General features: G+C 44.4%; 1 long non-coding RNA gene across 1 annotated transcript in view; it reads right to left on the bottom strand.

The window, feature by feature from the left end:
• LOC117203259 (uncharacterized) overlaps window positions 1-15,004 on the bottom strand; it is a 105,152-nt gene extending 90,148 nt beyond the window's left edge. The window contains exons 1-2 of the long non-coding RNA XR_004485948.2: window positions 14,844-15,004; window positions 249-328 (exon numbers count right to left, since the gene is read on the bottom strand). This is a non-coding gene — a long non-coding RNA (uncharacterized LOC117203259). The remainder of the gene's footprint in view (window positions 1-248; window positions 329-14,843) is intronic.
• Window positions 15,005-15,524: the final 520 nt, after the last annotated feature.

Here is a 15,524-nt window from a genome sequence, read left to right as displayed (position 1 = left end):
TAGGAGGAGAAAAGGAAAAAAGAAAGAAAAAAAGGAAGGAAGGAAGAAAGGGAGGGAGAGAGAGAGGGAGGAAGGAGAGACGGAAAGAAGGAAGGAAGGAAGGAAGACTATTGACTAGTCCCTGCATTTATTAGAAAATGTTATTCTAGTTGGACAGATATACAAACAAATTATTTCAATATAATATGATAGATGCCAAAAAGGATATAATGACTGACTGCTAGAATGCACAAAAGAAGAGCACTTACCTGAATGTAGGGATCCCAGGAAGATTTTCTCAAGGTCATGATGCTGGAGCAAGGTTCCTAGGGCCAACAGAAGTCAACCACTGGAATAAAGAATAGGTACAGATTGAATAAGTACATACTGAATTGACTGAATAAATAATGAATGATTGATTGAATGGATCAATAAGTAAGGGGATGGGAGAATCAAAAATGTGTAAGGTGATTCTGACCTCTAGGCTTTTAATTAGCCACTGGAGAAAAGAGATGGGAACACAGGGACTCAGTTATTTTCCCAGAACAAATCTAAAGAGAGCTACTCTGTTAGAATGCTTTCGGCTGCACGTAAGAGAATACATGACAAAACAAGGCATAAACAGTGTTTTGTACAAATGCTTGTAAGAGAATCTCTAAGGATGCAAATGCTCGGGACAGGAATTCGGTCATTTCACAGCTCAATTTCACAGGCCTCTGGGCAATGTCTCTCCAGTTCTCTTGTATAAAAACAACATTCCAGGTGTATGTTTCCTTCGCTCTCACACTACTCCACTACAACACTACTCACTTCCAATGTGTGGTTTGGAAAACCCACACATCAAACAATTCTGTGACGCCTGGATGTCATATTATTTAACTTAATTCTGACACTTTCTACCTGGAGATACTGGAGATAGTGTCAGACCCCACAGGTTAAGGGCTCCATCCCACAAGACTACACCCCCCGACACACACACACACACTTCAGACACCAATTGCAAGTCCAGGTGGTTACCTGTGCTTCTGACCAATAGTCTATAAACTAGAGGCTCCCACCACCCCCTCTTAGGGTTTGATTAATTTGTTAGTGGCTCACAGAACTCAGGAAACCAGTCTACGTACTAGATTACCATTTTATTACAAATGATATTAAAGGATACTAATAAACAAATAAACAGCCAGGTGAAGAGATACGTAGGGTGGGGTCCAAAAAGGTCCTGAGCACATGAGCTTCTGCCCTCGTAAAGTTCAGGGTACTTCAATTTCCAGGTACACGGGTGCCTCCTGGTTCAACCTGGAAGCTCTCTGAAACCGTCCTTTTGGGGTTTTATGGTGGCTTCATTACATAGACATGACTGATGCAATCATTGGCCATTGGTGATTGAAATCAATCTCCAGCCCCTCTCCCCTCCCTGGAGGTTAGGGGGTGAGGCTGGAATTTCCAATCCTCTAATCAAGGTTGGTTCCCCTGGCAACCAGCCCCCATCCTTAGGGACTTTCCAAAAGTCACCTCATTATCATAAACTCAGGTGTAATTGAAAGAGGCTGGTTACACCACACAAAAGACATCCATTTCACATTTATTACTCAGTTTCAGGAACTGAGGACCAAAAGAAATATTCTAACAAAACATGCCCTTCGTTCCATTTGTCATGATTTTATCACATGACCCTGCTTAGATACAAAGAAGGCTTAAGAGAAAAAGCATCTTCCATTTCAGCCTCTTTAAAAGGAATTGGATTTGACCATCATAGAAGTGCGGGAGAGCAGTATCAACACGAGCTAGGTGAATACTAAAGAGAAGACCTGCCAACACGTACCTGGGATGACCCTCTATATCCTAAGATGACACATGTGAACACCAGTTCCTAAATACGAACAGTAAGGGATAGTCATTTAGATGTGTTCTGTAACTTGTAATATGTCTTATGCTTCTCTTATGCATAGGACTGTCCCCATAATAAAAGAAGTGACTTTCTGTTAAAGATGATTTAGATAGCAATGCAGAAAACATCTCTTCTCATTGCTGGTCTTACACCTTATGTCAACTCTAAGGAAATCAATGCCTCCACTAGAAAGATGGAGCTGAGAGCAAGGGAACATCGATTCCATGCCCGGCTTTCTACCAGGAACTTGACACCCATCCTCTCATTCAGTTTTTACACTGATCCTAAGAGGCAGCGTTAAACCGGAACTGAGGTTCGCTGGGTCAAGTTTTTGTCTCAAGTCAGAGAGCTGAGTAATGGTAGAGCTGGGTGTCCATCCATGGCTCGTTAAAGAGCATCCCTCTGTTAGAACATGTACATGTCAGGAGGTGATGCCACGTGTATTGAAATATGATAAACATTCTACTTTTGTAGATTCTCCTGCTGGGAGTCTCAGCACTGAGGAAAGCAGGAGATGTCTCTTTTAAGCCCCTCTTGCTTATTCATTTAATATATCATTGGGTCTCACAACGTAGGGTCCATTTTCCTAGTCCAGGACGTTTATACAGCTTGTGCAATGATAACCATCAATCACATTCGAAACAGCTACGGGAATGCCAGTGGTTCGGACTCTTTGCTTTCACTTCTGAGGGCCACAGTTCAATCCCTGGTCGGGGAACTAAGATCACACAAGCCACACAGCGTGGCCGGAAAAAAAAAAGAAAAGAAACAACTACAAGAACAAAAATACCAAGGGTTTGCCTGAGCTTTGCAGAACCTATTATCCGAAAGATTATGTAATTTGTTTTGAACCTACACATTCATTATTCACTCAACAGATATTAACAGACCACCATGCCTTGGACACCTGTAGATGCTTATAAATGTGGATTTGCGATCAGCCTTTAATTCACCAAATATTTCCTGATTATCTCCTCGGTGCCAGGCATTGTGATAGATCCTGATGGGTTAAAGAATCAGCAAAACCTGGTCCCTGCCCTCAGGAACTCTGTTCCTTGAGAATTATTCTTCAATCTCTCCAGAAAAAAAAAAAAGATGTGTTCTGCCCTTTTCCCTAATGTAGGCGCATAATCACACGTATAAAGTCGTAGATTATGTGCCGGCTTTTGTGTTCTCGCCCACTCTAGATGCATTCTCTAGCCTTCTCCACACTGTTCCAGTCCCTGTGGCCTGCTTCACCTGGCTTCCCTTGCTTCATGACATCCAGTTGGGTTTGCCAATGAGAGGCACCAGTGGGAAACTGGAGGGGGGAGGGGATAAGATGCAGTTTAAGTTATTTCTTTTCTGCTCCCTCTTTGTGTCATCATGGTGTGTGTGGGAGGGACTATGTCCCCCCGGGGACTCTGGCTCCCACTGGGTGCCCTCCTTCAGAGTCCTGGGTGGGTTTCTCCAGAGTTCCAACTCTCACTGGGCTACAATAACACTGTTTTCCTTTCATTCTTTTGGCCGTGGGAGTGACAATGGCTTGTTGCCTTTACTGGTCTCTGGGTGCCTTACTCTCTCTTATTTGTTCTCTTAACCTGGCACAGACATCAATAAAAAGTCCCTGTGTTAAAATCTCCTCATTTGAACCATCTGGGGCAAATGCTGTTTCTTAACTGGGACCCTAGCTAATCAGAATATCGAAGTTGACAACATTGGAAAAAATCATCAGATCTCTCCTTTTCGTTTTACAGGGACAGAAATCAGGTCCAGAGGGCACGGCACTTGAATGAGGTTGCTTCATCCACGGGAAGAAGAAATACCAGCTCGCTTGCCTCTCCAGCCCCTGCTCCTGGGACACGCACCCCAGACCACCTCCCAGCCTGAGACATGTTTCCTTTGTGGGGTCTGATCTTCCAAGCTTTGGACAATGTCCGCTTCTGCCAGCGTTTAAGCCTGCAAGCTAAGGACATGAATGAACTGAGTCATCCCCACAGAGCTTCATTAATTTCAAGGCAATTTAAGATTTCTGAGTCATAGGTTTCAGCCACTTAGACTTTCCCAGCTGGTACTGCACTTGCCCACACACATTTTTCTTTCAAGATTGCATCTGGGTCTAGCTGCATGGCTTGCCCACTCTTCATCAGTTTGGGAAGAGAAATTGACCTCCTAGAGTGATCCGTGCCGGGCTATGCTTTTTCCATTTGCTGTGTGCATTGGAGTCTTTGCATGAGGACTTAATGGAATTAGCTGTCTGCAGCTCGATCCAGACTCAAACCACAGGAGACACGCACATTTCCACATTCTATATCCAACACGATATTTCACCCAGCCTCCCAAGGAAACTCAGTTATACCATATGGTGACTCCACTCTCTGAATAATATTTAGCAACTTGATGAACAAAGACTGAATCACATCTTAACTATCTTGGCCAAATATTGTTTTATATAGCCACCGTATTAGTAATATATATGTTTTATTTTTTACAGTAGTACTTCCTGCGAAGCCCACTGGAAATGAAGAGCTAGACCTCACTGGAAGGAGCCTGCACGGTCAAGGCATTCTTGCTTATTAGCGATCTTCTATTCAATATTGCATTGTATGCATGATACATTCAGAACCTCTGCTTTTTCTTTTCCTCCAGAACAGCTGCTGGATTGAGCAACAGTCTCCCTGAGTAACACAGCAGGGAATCCTGGGGCATTTCCCAGACGCAGGAAACAAAAGATGTGTATCCATGGGGAGGATAGGGCTGGAGCTGTCGCCCTCCCACCAGGGACAAGTCCTATAGTCTCAGGATATGGGGAGGAATCTTAGCAAGCCTCTGTGGTGGGTCCCTGTGGTTAGGTGATCTTAAGAAAGTCACTTTCCTTTCTTAGCCACAATTATACAAGGATAATAATGAACACCTTTGATAAACTGGTAGACAGTAGGCAAGGCCTACGTCAGTCACTTATAACGTGCAGGCACTGTTGAAGCCTTCTATGTGCTAAAACAGATAACCAACAGGGACCTACTGTATAGCACAGAGAACTATATTCAATATTTTGTAATAACCTATAAGGGAAAAGAATAAGAAAAAGAATATATATATGTATATATATGTGTGTGTGTGTGTGTGTATATATATATATATATATATATAACTGAATCACTTTGCTGTACACCTGAAACTAACACAACATTGTAAATCAACTATACTCCAATAAAAACATGTAATCAGAAAGAGCAGCAAAAAAGATGTCTTATATGTACAACCACAGGTAAGATGCAATCTATACTTTCAATGAACTAACCAGTTGAAAATAGGAATATGCAGGGATCATTTCAGTGAAATATGGCTTGGCTAAGATAGAGCTTTGCACAGTGGAGACTCTTAGCTCAACCTGAGAATTCCTGAAAAAGCTGGTGCTCAACGTGGATCTTGTCAAAAGTTATGGAAGTGAGAAAGGTATTCCAGACAGTCAAGAGCCTGAATCTCGATTACTGGAGAATATGATGCATTGCACAGAGTGGTGGGAATAAGGCCACATTTACAGTTATTAAGAAATATTTTTTATAATTATTAGAGCATTGGTGGTTTTTGAAAATCAAGAAAGGGATTTCTGGGGGAGTCCTCAAGGTATGATAATACTCTCCCCATATCCATGGCAACTCTTGGGCCCATCTTCATGGGAAATTGTTTGCTGTAAAGTGCTGACCTTCTGAGAATTAGGAGACAGGAAGCAGCCTAATCCATTGTTTTCTGAATGGAATCGCATTTTCTCAGCATGCATATGTACCCAGCACTGTGACAAGTACAGAACAGAGGAGAAGGGAGAAGATGTGGCCCTTTCCCTCGGGGAGCTCCCGATCTATTGAGACAGCCACGTTCACGTCATATAATTACAGCAGATTAATCAGAATTCAGTATATAGTCATTGCCCAATGATGCCATGCCCATCAGGAAAGAGGATATTCTCTAAACCAGACACATCAGAAGAAGGAGGGCTTGGGAGTCATTCAACCTGTGTTTATTAAGTATCATCTTACAATAGGAATTCTTTTTATTTCTCTGGGTAAGACTTCATAGAGGAACTGCCTAGCAGACCCAGAAGGATGACTATACTACCTTGTTCCAGTTTTCTATTACTGAGTGAAAAACTGACCTGATACTTAATGGTGGAAAACAACCACCATGGTATTATACAGTGATTTTGTGCAGCAGGTATTTGGGCAGCTGGCAACTCGGTGGTGTTCTGTTGGGGGCTGGTCTGGTCTGGGAGGATCGAGATGGCTTTCATTCTCCTGCCTGGAGCTTTGCCAAGGTTTGGCCAGAAGGCTTGGCTCCCCTGGGGCCCTCTCCCTCTCCATGTCATCTTTTGGGCCTTTCTGTGAGGTTTCTCCAGGAGGGTAGTTGATTCGATCTATTTGGAGGCTCAGGCTTCCAAGAGACTAACGAAGAAGCTTCCAGTCTTCTCGAAGGCAAGACCTAGACCTGGCCATGCATCATATCCACCATTTTTTATTGGTCCAAACGATCTCACACGAGTTTATATTCAAGGTCAGGGCATGGGACCCCGCCTCTTAATGGGAGGAGTGTCAAAACTCTGTGGCCATCTTTAACCTGGCACATTCATCCCTCGACTTTGGTCACTTCATGTGTGTAAGACAATCTTGGTGAGTTATGGCTCAAGAAAAAATGTGATAGGAAAAGGAAAAAAAAAGAAAAAAGTCTCAGATGAGGAAACAGGGTAGTGCACGAGAGGCGTCTTTCATGATACTGTGAGTTCCTATACGGTCCACTGTGCTCTGTCCAGAACCTAGCATGGGGCTTGACACACAGAAAGTGACCCATCCACAGAACTGAGCTGACAGGCATTTATTACTATATTTCTAGTTGTGTGAGTGAATTTCTCACACTAAATCTCCCAGGAAATGTGCCAGGGGAATCTTATTGCAAAACTAGCAGTTTATTGGGTTGACAAAGAGAACATTCAATTAAGGAGATTTTCAGAACACAATGGAATCATTTCAGTTGTGAAATGTGGACTTAAAAAGTAATCATTTAGAAACATCCAAGAAGCATTTGAAGACTGGATGAAAAGATGCAGCCCCTTTTCATTCAAGCACAGACTGAGGGTCCTGGGTGGGCACGGAAGGGCAGAGGCCCAGGCAGATGTGGGTCAATCCCAGGTCTCTCTGCTGCACTCCCACACTCAGGCTCATTCTACAACACCAGGCTTCTAAGAAATTGATTTACCCAGAAAACAGTGATAACACCACCATGCATCCGTCACTGTCCTAGCACTGTGGGTATAGAGGGAAATTAAAACATGGCGCTAGGTCTCCAGGGCCTCCAAGTCTCTAGATTGGGGCATTCTCTGCCCATTCCTAGATTCCAGGGAAATGCTTGGGCATCTCAAGGTAGATCAAGATGGCAGGGGGTTGGGCTTCCCTGGTGGCGCAGCGGTTGAGAGTCCGCCTGCCGATGCAGGGGATCCGGGTTCGTGTCCCGGTCCGGGAGGATCCCATATGCCGCGGAGCGGCTGGGCCCGTGAGCCATGGCCGCTGAGCCTGCGCGTCCGGAGCCTGTGCTCCGCAACGGAAGAGGCCACAGCAGTGAGAGGCCCGTGTACCGCAAAAAAAAAAAAAAAAAAGTTGTCAGGGGGTAGAGAGGCTGAGATAGCCCATTGCCCAGCCACAGAGCCACCATGCCAGAAGGAAGAATTCTTGAAGAATATCAGAAGTGTACAAATTCCCTCAGTGTAGGCCGGCAGCTGTTAGCTTCCACCCCTTCCCGTTAAACATAATCATCTTCACCCCAAGGTTCTGACATACCACCCGAGAGAATGCCGAGGCAGGCAACTTCTGAAAAGGCTCCTCATGGCCCCTGGTACTCACACCTTGTGTAATCCTCTCCTGTTGTGTTTGCAATGGCCTTGGTGGCTTGCTTCTGACAAGCAGACTATGGCAAAATGATGTAGGATGTCACTTCTGGGATTAGGCTATAAAAGACTTTGACTTCTCTCTGGCTCTTCTGGGGTATTTGCTCTAATCAAGCAAGATACCATGCTGTCAGCTGACATTTGGAGAGGCTCATGTGACTCACAACTGAGGGTGGTTTCCAGCCAACAGCCAGGGAGGAAATGAGACCCTCAGTCCAACAACGTTCAAGGACTTGAAACCTGCCAATACCTAAATGAGTGACCTTGGAAGCTGAAGCTTTGGGGGGCAATTTGTTATGCAGCAACAGATAACTAATACAAGCATATAAAAGAAGAAGAAAATGTAACTAACTCAGCTCTTGGTCTAGTGCCTCTTTCTACTACACCATGTGATTTCTGGCTAATAAGTATCTTTCATCTGGAGGACAGGGAACATCTGGTCAGTGGCTTGAAGTTCTAGTATTTTAACTCAGCAGTCATATTCCCCCATGGTCTGACAGTGACCTTGTCTCCCAGTTGTCCTCAGTATCCATAGGGGATTGGTTCCAGGACCCCTCCCCCACTCCCCCTCAGAAACCAAAATCCACAGATGCTCGTGTCCCTTATATAAATTTTTAAAATTTGCATATAACCTATGCACATCTTCCTGTATACTCTAAATCGTCTCTTGATTACTTATAATACCTAACACAACGTAAATGCTATGGAAATAGTTGCTGATGCAGGCAAATTCAAGTTTTGCTTATTGGAACTTTCTGGAATTATTTTTCTCAAACATTTTTGATCCGCAGTTGACTGAATCCATGGATGTGGAACCCGCAGTTAAGGAGGGCTGACTGTACTTTGTACAGGAGCCCTGTAGTCAGGGCTAACCCACACTACTTCCAGGCCCTAAACAGAGCTTCACCCACCTGTCCACAGTCCTCATGACACCCTGCAAGGTCTGTGCTATGATGGTGCCATTTTAAAGAAGCAGAAACTAAGGTTTAGGGATATTCTGTAATTGACATAAGGTCAGAGAGCTACTGAACTTCAGAACAAGTGCTCAGTAACAGCTTCCTGATCTCTTGAATGACGATTGGTTAACTTTTGTATCTAACTCTTTTCTAGATGCGTTGCAGAGTCTGTCAGGGGTCAAGCACTGTGGTCACTGAGCAACTGTGTGATTTAGAAAGAGAATTACTTCCCTGTAGCAAAATACCCTAAAAGTCAGAGTTGTTAGCAAGCTCTCTTATTAGGCAAATGAAGATAATGAAGCCTGAGGCTTGACGCACACCCCATATTTAGAACAAAGGACACTATTTCTTCAACCTTCCTCCAGTTTACACCCCCAGGATCATACACCATCCCCCAGGTCCACACATACAGGACACATTTTCTAAAGTGCTGGCTTCATTGCTAGGAGCTATCCATCCAGGGAAGGACAAGCCTCAACCTTTCTGAGTTCTGGGACACAAATTGAATAATATAAAATTTCATGTTGTCCCAAGGGATAGCAATTATACCTAGATATATTTTTTAATTGCCTAAATGGGGAACAATACTATGAAATTAGTTGTTTGCTTACAGTTTTATATTTTATTAACCCCCAAAATACTCACGCATATTTGGATGTGAATTGCACAGATATGGGTGAGACATACCATTCATTCCTTCTATGGTCTACTGAGTAGATTGCCCGCTATAGCGCTGAGTCTCCATGCTGCACACGCTCTACTCTAAGCCCACCTGGGGATCCAGGGCTCACAAGGTGGAAAGCACTATTCTATAGACATTGCCTTTTTTTTGTTTGTTTTTGTTTTTTGCTGTACGCGGGCCTCTCACTGTTGTGGCCTCTCCCGTTGCGGAGCACAGGCTCCAGATGAGCAGGCTCAGCAGCCATGGCTCACGGGCCCAGCCGCTCCGCGGCATGTGGGATCTTCCCGGACCGGGGCACGAACCCGTGTCCCCTGCATCGGCAGGCGGACTCTCAACCACTGCGCCACCAGGGAAGCCCGACATTGCCTTTTTGATTAGATACGCTTTCCTGGTTTGCAACTATCCAATGAAACCATCAAATGAAATTCTATGCAAGGAGCCCCAATGTAGGACCTCAAAATTGTTTTAAATTTAAAACAAAATTTTGACACAGAAGGAAGGAGAAGAGAGAGAGGCGAAAGAGGGAGGCAAGGACAAGGCAGAGGGGGAAGGCAGTGGCAGGAAGGAGAGCTGTGCCGTAAAATGAACGCAGGATTGGCTCTCAGAAGTGCTGGGTTTGTGCTCACAAGCTAGCTCACAACTTAAATTCCTTGAGACACAGTTTCTCCTACCAAGGCCAGTAATGAACCTCCTTTACGGAGCTATCGTGAAGATTAAATGGCACAAAATTCATAAGAGTGCTTTGTAAACTGTCGAGGCTGTGGCACGTATTAATTCTTAATAGACCTTAACCTGAGCAATCAGGGCCGTCCAAGGCCATGTTGCTAACTGGCCAGGTTGGGGCCCAGATCAACTCAATGTGTCCTTGTTCAGACACTGGTCTACTGGTGACCAGCTTGTTTTTCCTGAACTGAAGTTTGGCTTTTAAAAGCTGAAGAGGGATGTAAATGATCATTTGATTCAGCCTCTTCCCTTGGTAAGGAAATTATCGTTACCGCCACTCCACGATGGGCAGGGGATTGAAGTGCCACTCAGAGCCCTAAAGCTCGTAAAACAGAGGTGGGCGCGCATCTCCCTCGAGGTCTGTCTGTGTGCCAGGTATGGAAACACGTAACTAGATTTTCCAGAACACCCTTCAGACTGAATCTCTTTTTACAGTAACCTAACACTCTAGATAAATGTAAATTTGCAGCACTTCCTGGACTAGTTGGCTGTTTTCACTTTTGTTTATTAGCTGCTCAGCAATACATAACAGGATGGTAGACAATTTGCGATATCCAGAAAATTCCCATATGCTGGGTTTCCCGGCATCCTCTAATTTAAAAGCAACAACAACAACAACAACAATTCTCCTAGGGCCTGGAGGAAAAAATGGCTCCAAAATGGCAATTCCTTCTGTATTTATACACTGGACTTTTCCTAGTGGACCATTTATCCAAAGAGAAAAACAGACCCCTTACCTAGCCATGGTAAAACAAACCATCACTAAGTCACCTTTTAATAGGTACTGCTAGGGTTCACCTTGGACATAAGCAGCTATTTTTCAAACACAAGCTGTTTGGAAAAAATTGAGAAAAGAAATCCCTATTATGGAAGGATTATAAGTGGGCCATTTAAGCCAAAGCTTTAGACATCTAAAAAAGCATGACAGGCAACATGATGTAGTAAACCTTATTCATTCCCCTGCCCCTTTCTTCCCCAGCACACACACACACACACACACACACACACACAAACACACATGTGACCAGCATAGCCACTGAGTAACGGGCAACCATGGAAAAAGTTAAAGAGTTTCTCTGGGTCCTGCTTTCTTCATCTGTAAAGTGGGGGTAATAATATCTATTCTGATGAGTTGTATAAGAACCAGAGAGAAGGTGGCTAGTCTAGCACTCAAAAGGCATAATTAAAGTATAATTATTATTAAAGTTAGTAATAGAGAAGACTCTCACAGTAATGGGGCAATTTATGTCATGAAGCTTGGGAGCATGCCACAGGCCTCATCACCACTGGAAATTATCTCTCCATCATGACTGTATCCAAACCCCAGGGTCATAGTGAACCTGGCCAAATGCATCTCTGACAGCTGCAGCAGGGAGGCTGTGCACCCTCTTCCCTGGATCTCTCCCTTCCTCCTTACACAAAGGAATGACAGAAACTCTTCCTAGAGTTAACATGGAGGAATAATTAGGGGCACTTATCTTCTTGGCGACTTTTACTGATTCTGATACTAAGAGATCTGTAGATTCTATCATCAGGAATATCTAGATTGCAACTCATGCATTAACACCACCAACCTCCTCGTTATTGACCAAGCACACCCACGCCTCCCTGATCTTGAACATACCATTTAAAACCTGAGGCAGCCATAAAGCCAAATAAGAGAACTAGGGAACATGACTAGAGCAACATAGAGGGAACACCTTGGAAAGGAGTAATTCCAGGGAAACACAGAGGCACCAACCATCAAGTAGGGTATGACTCAAGTCATAGGCATAGAGGTGGGAAACTGGAGTCCACAAAATGGTGTGAGTGGCCAGTGGGCATGTAGCCAAGAGGAGTGGGAGATGAAGTTGTTGGGAAGTTGTTGAGCTCCAGCCCCATGTCTATACCCAAGTTTCCAGGTATGGTCAAGAAGATTGTGTTTTGCACAACCCCAGGGGTGCCATTCACAAAGACTTCAGTGGGGAATGGAATGTTCTGGACTTCCAGTGTAACGAATGGAATGTTCAGTCCACAGCCTGCACGTCAGCACATGGTAGCATTCTCTACAGTTCGTCATGGAAGTTTGTCACAGATTTTTGAGCCTAGGTATGGCCTGCTGTGAGAGTTGTTTAAGAAACATGAATGTCATCACCCGTGGTATACGTCAGCCTTCAAGTGACGTAGTAGTCTTAGGAGTTGTTCTCAGAAACCATTTGATCAACGAACACAGTACTTAGGGCTTCATACTTAGCAGGAAACTACTGTACGTTTGCTAAATAAATGAACTAATGAGTGATGAAGTGAATTAAGGAGCGGTTAAGTACATTTCAAGACAGAGAATGTCTGGAAAGCATGCAGAACAGATGAGTGACCTACGGCAACTGGATCTGACTGGTCTACAGAGTGGACTGCTTAATATTTCCCTGTAATTATATGATCCTTATTTTAATTGGCACATCACCTTTTATCATAGCTACATAATTGTATTTAACCACACCTACAACTGTATATTTAACAACTCCTATACACTTTATCGATATTTTAAGCATTTTGTCTATTATTATTATTATTATAAGTTGGATTGCTTTCTGTGGACATAGTTCAATAAGAATAATATTTATTTATGTTACATACATTATGTTATGTTACATGCAAGACCTTGTGCTAGTTGCCTTGTATACATCTTCCATAATTTTCACGTTAGGTAAAATTCAGATTATAGTTCTATTTTATAATTAATTCATCTAATTAATTAATTATAATAAATTCATCTAAGGTCATATAGCTAAAAAGTGAATGAATGAAGAGTCCCACACAGATCTTCCTACTACATTTTTTTTTTTTTTTCAATCTGAGAAGAATTACTATCAATCCAGGTAAAAAGTTTTAAGGCACTTGGTATAAATTATGTAATTTATCCTTCACTACAGTCGTTTCCAAAGGTCATGAATTTGGCCTTCAAGAACGGGCAGGACTGTGGCCACTGTATAATTTCATCAGAAGTAATGAATGTATCAATACTAACAATCGTTTACAGCATCGGTTACCCAACACTATCAGTTATTTTCTGTCTCCCCAGGTGACAGTGCTTTCTCTTTCCTTGCAAGGCACTGATATTTACTCCATGTGACCTCCAGCGTGATCTTTCTAGAAGCCCAATCAACCATGCTACTTGCCCCATTTAATGGTAGCCTTGACTCTGCATCTCTTCTATTCTGGCTGGTCTATCAGCCCCTCCCCATTCTAATCCCAACTCACTTTGCCTGCCACATGCCTGGCCACTGCCACCAAGCTGCCAATACCAGAGCCATGGGGAGTTACTAGAAATTTCAGAACATCCCACTCCTTTGCTTCTGCACATTCTTTCTCTCTGCCTGAAATGCCAATGACAATCTCTTATTTATGTTATTGCATGACTCATAGAACCTTTTCAAGAACCATGAGCACAGGAAATTACAATTTTTAAATCCTTGTATCTCTTTTCTCAGTGTCTGGTGCACAGTAGGTTTCAATAAATACTTGCTCTGGATTAATTCAAGGTGGAAAAAATCACATTTTCTGGAAAATTCCCTGAAGCCCGGGAAAAGTGGTTCCTTCCTCTACACTTCTTGGATGCCTTGATATCTAATTGCCACATGGTTACACAATGAAATGATGTATTTCCATATGTCTGTCTGAAGCCGGACTAGGAGCTTCTGGGCGTCAGAGACCAAATCTTACTCATACTTGGATTCTTAACACCCAGTGCAGGCCCAGCTTATGGTAAACCTTCATAGATTTCCTGGAACTGAAAAACATCACTCTACAGCAATCACATGAGCTGAGCAGGGCGGGTGTTAGGCTTCTCATTTTACAGTTGAAAAAAGGGGACCCAGGGAGGAAAAACAAAAATGTCTTGACTCAATTTTCATTCAAAAATCAGAGGCCCAGACAGGGCTGGAACAGGGTCTCCTAAACCCCTAGTTACAAAGCGCTGCTGGTGGCCACCGAACAGAGGAGGCTGGCGCCTTTCTTTCTGACCCCTCAGCAGAGAAACAGAGGTCTGTTCCTGAGACAGGGACCAGCACAGGTGTCTTCATGGGACCAGACTGGGTGAAAGGATACTGCTCATCACTCATGGTGATGGCCTGGGGGAACAGATGAGTCCCCCTAGGGTCAGGGACTGGGTCCTGGTTTGTGAGGAGTAGGTTGGGGAGACCTGCCAGGAGGCATGGAACCACTCCGTGACCTTTTCAAACCCTGCGGCCCTGTGGTGGCCTGTCGTACAGTCTATGTCCTCTCTGGCCAACCTCCCAGGAAATGCTTATCACCAGAGTAACTTGTTTGTGCATAATTATAAATTATAAATATGCTCCAGGGGGCATAATTATACAGAGCTCCCTTTTTTGCTCAAAAGTGTCCTACTGTGGGCAATACATGAAATAGTCCCCTTTTCCTCCCCCACTAGAAAATATGCATACATGCATGTAAAAGGTCAGCGGGCTCCAGGAGTCTTGTAAACGCCCCTTTCCCAGCCCCTTGGCTTTTATTTATTTATATATATATTTAAGTTTGTTCCCCCGACCAGATTGCTTGATTTACCAGGACACATTAGGTTAAGGCCTGGAGGTCCCAGTCTCTGCCTGAGTCCAAGCCCCTTTCCTGACGTGTGTCTACCTAAGCCAGAGGACTGGCACCTCCTGCAGAAGTTGAGAATAACTGGAGTGAAAAGGCAGCCCTCACCTGATTCTCAGTGTTGAATGCCTTTTTGGTCCACGTGTGCGTCGGGGTAGGGGGCGCCACTCTGGCTAGCGGCGCCACTCTGGCTAGCGGCCTGGAGCCTCGCAGGAGGTGTGCGTAGGGCATTGAGGGCATTGTTTCACTGGGCCAAGGCCCTCTGGGCGCTGTCTTGGGAGAGGAAGAATTAGTGATTACCTTTGGTATGAGTTAAAAGGTGTCTTCAAGCTGGTCTTCTGCAGAAAATACTCAAAGCCTTGGTGGGGGACGGGGTTTGGAGGGTTGACACCAACTAAAAGTAAGCAATCGATTTCTTTTTAAATGGGGAGAAGAGTGTTGGAAAAAGATAACGAAACTAATTTTTGAAACCCCGTGCGGCACCACTGATGCAAGCACATTCTCCACGGAGAAAAGCTACACGTGAGCAGCGGTGTCCTGATGCTCAGAGGATGCCTGGCTTTCTGGGGAAGACGAACGGGTTAGAAAGTCCACTAGCCACTACTGGAGCTGCTTGGGTACTTGTGACCGGGCGACTCCTGCCCAGCCGCGCGCGCAGTCAGCCTGTGGAGGCGCCGGGACCCTCCCTCCCCGGTCCGGTGCTCTACCTCCCCAGCCCCGGGCCGCGGTTGGATAATGCACTTTGTTTACCTCGCCCGGGCCGAGTCATCCAACTGGGAGGCAAGCGCC

The sequence above is a fragment of the Orcinus orca genome, chromosome 13 (assembly GCF_937001465.1).
Source record: "Orcinus orca chromosome 13, mOrcOrc1.1, whole genome shotgun sequence".
Lineage (NCBI taxonomy): Eukaryota > Metazoa > Chordata > Mammalia > Artiodactyla > Delphinidae > Orcinus > Orcinus orca.
The sequence above is the reverse complement of the archived record's forward strand: the minus strand, read 5'-3'. Positions and strand labels throughout refer to the sequence as shown.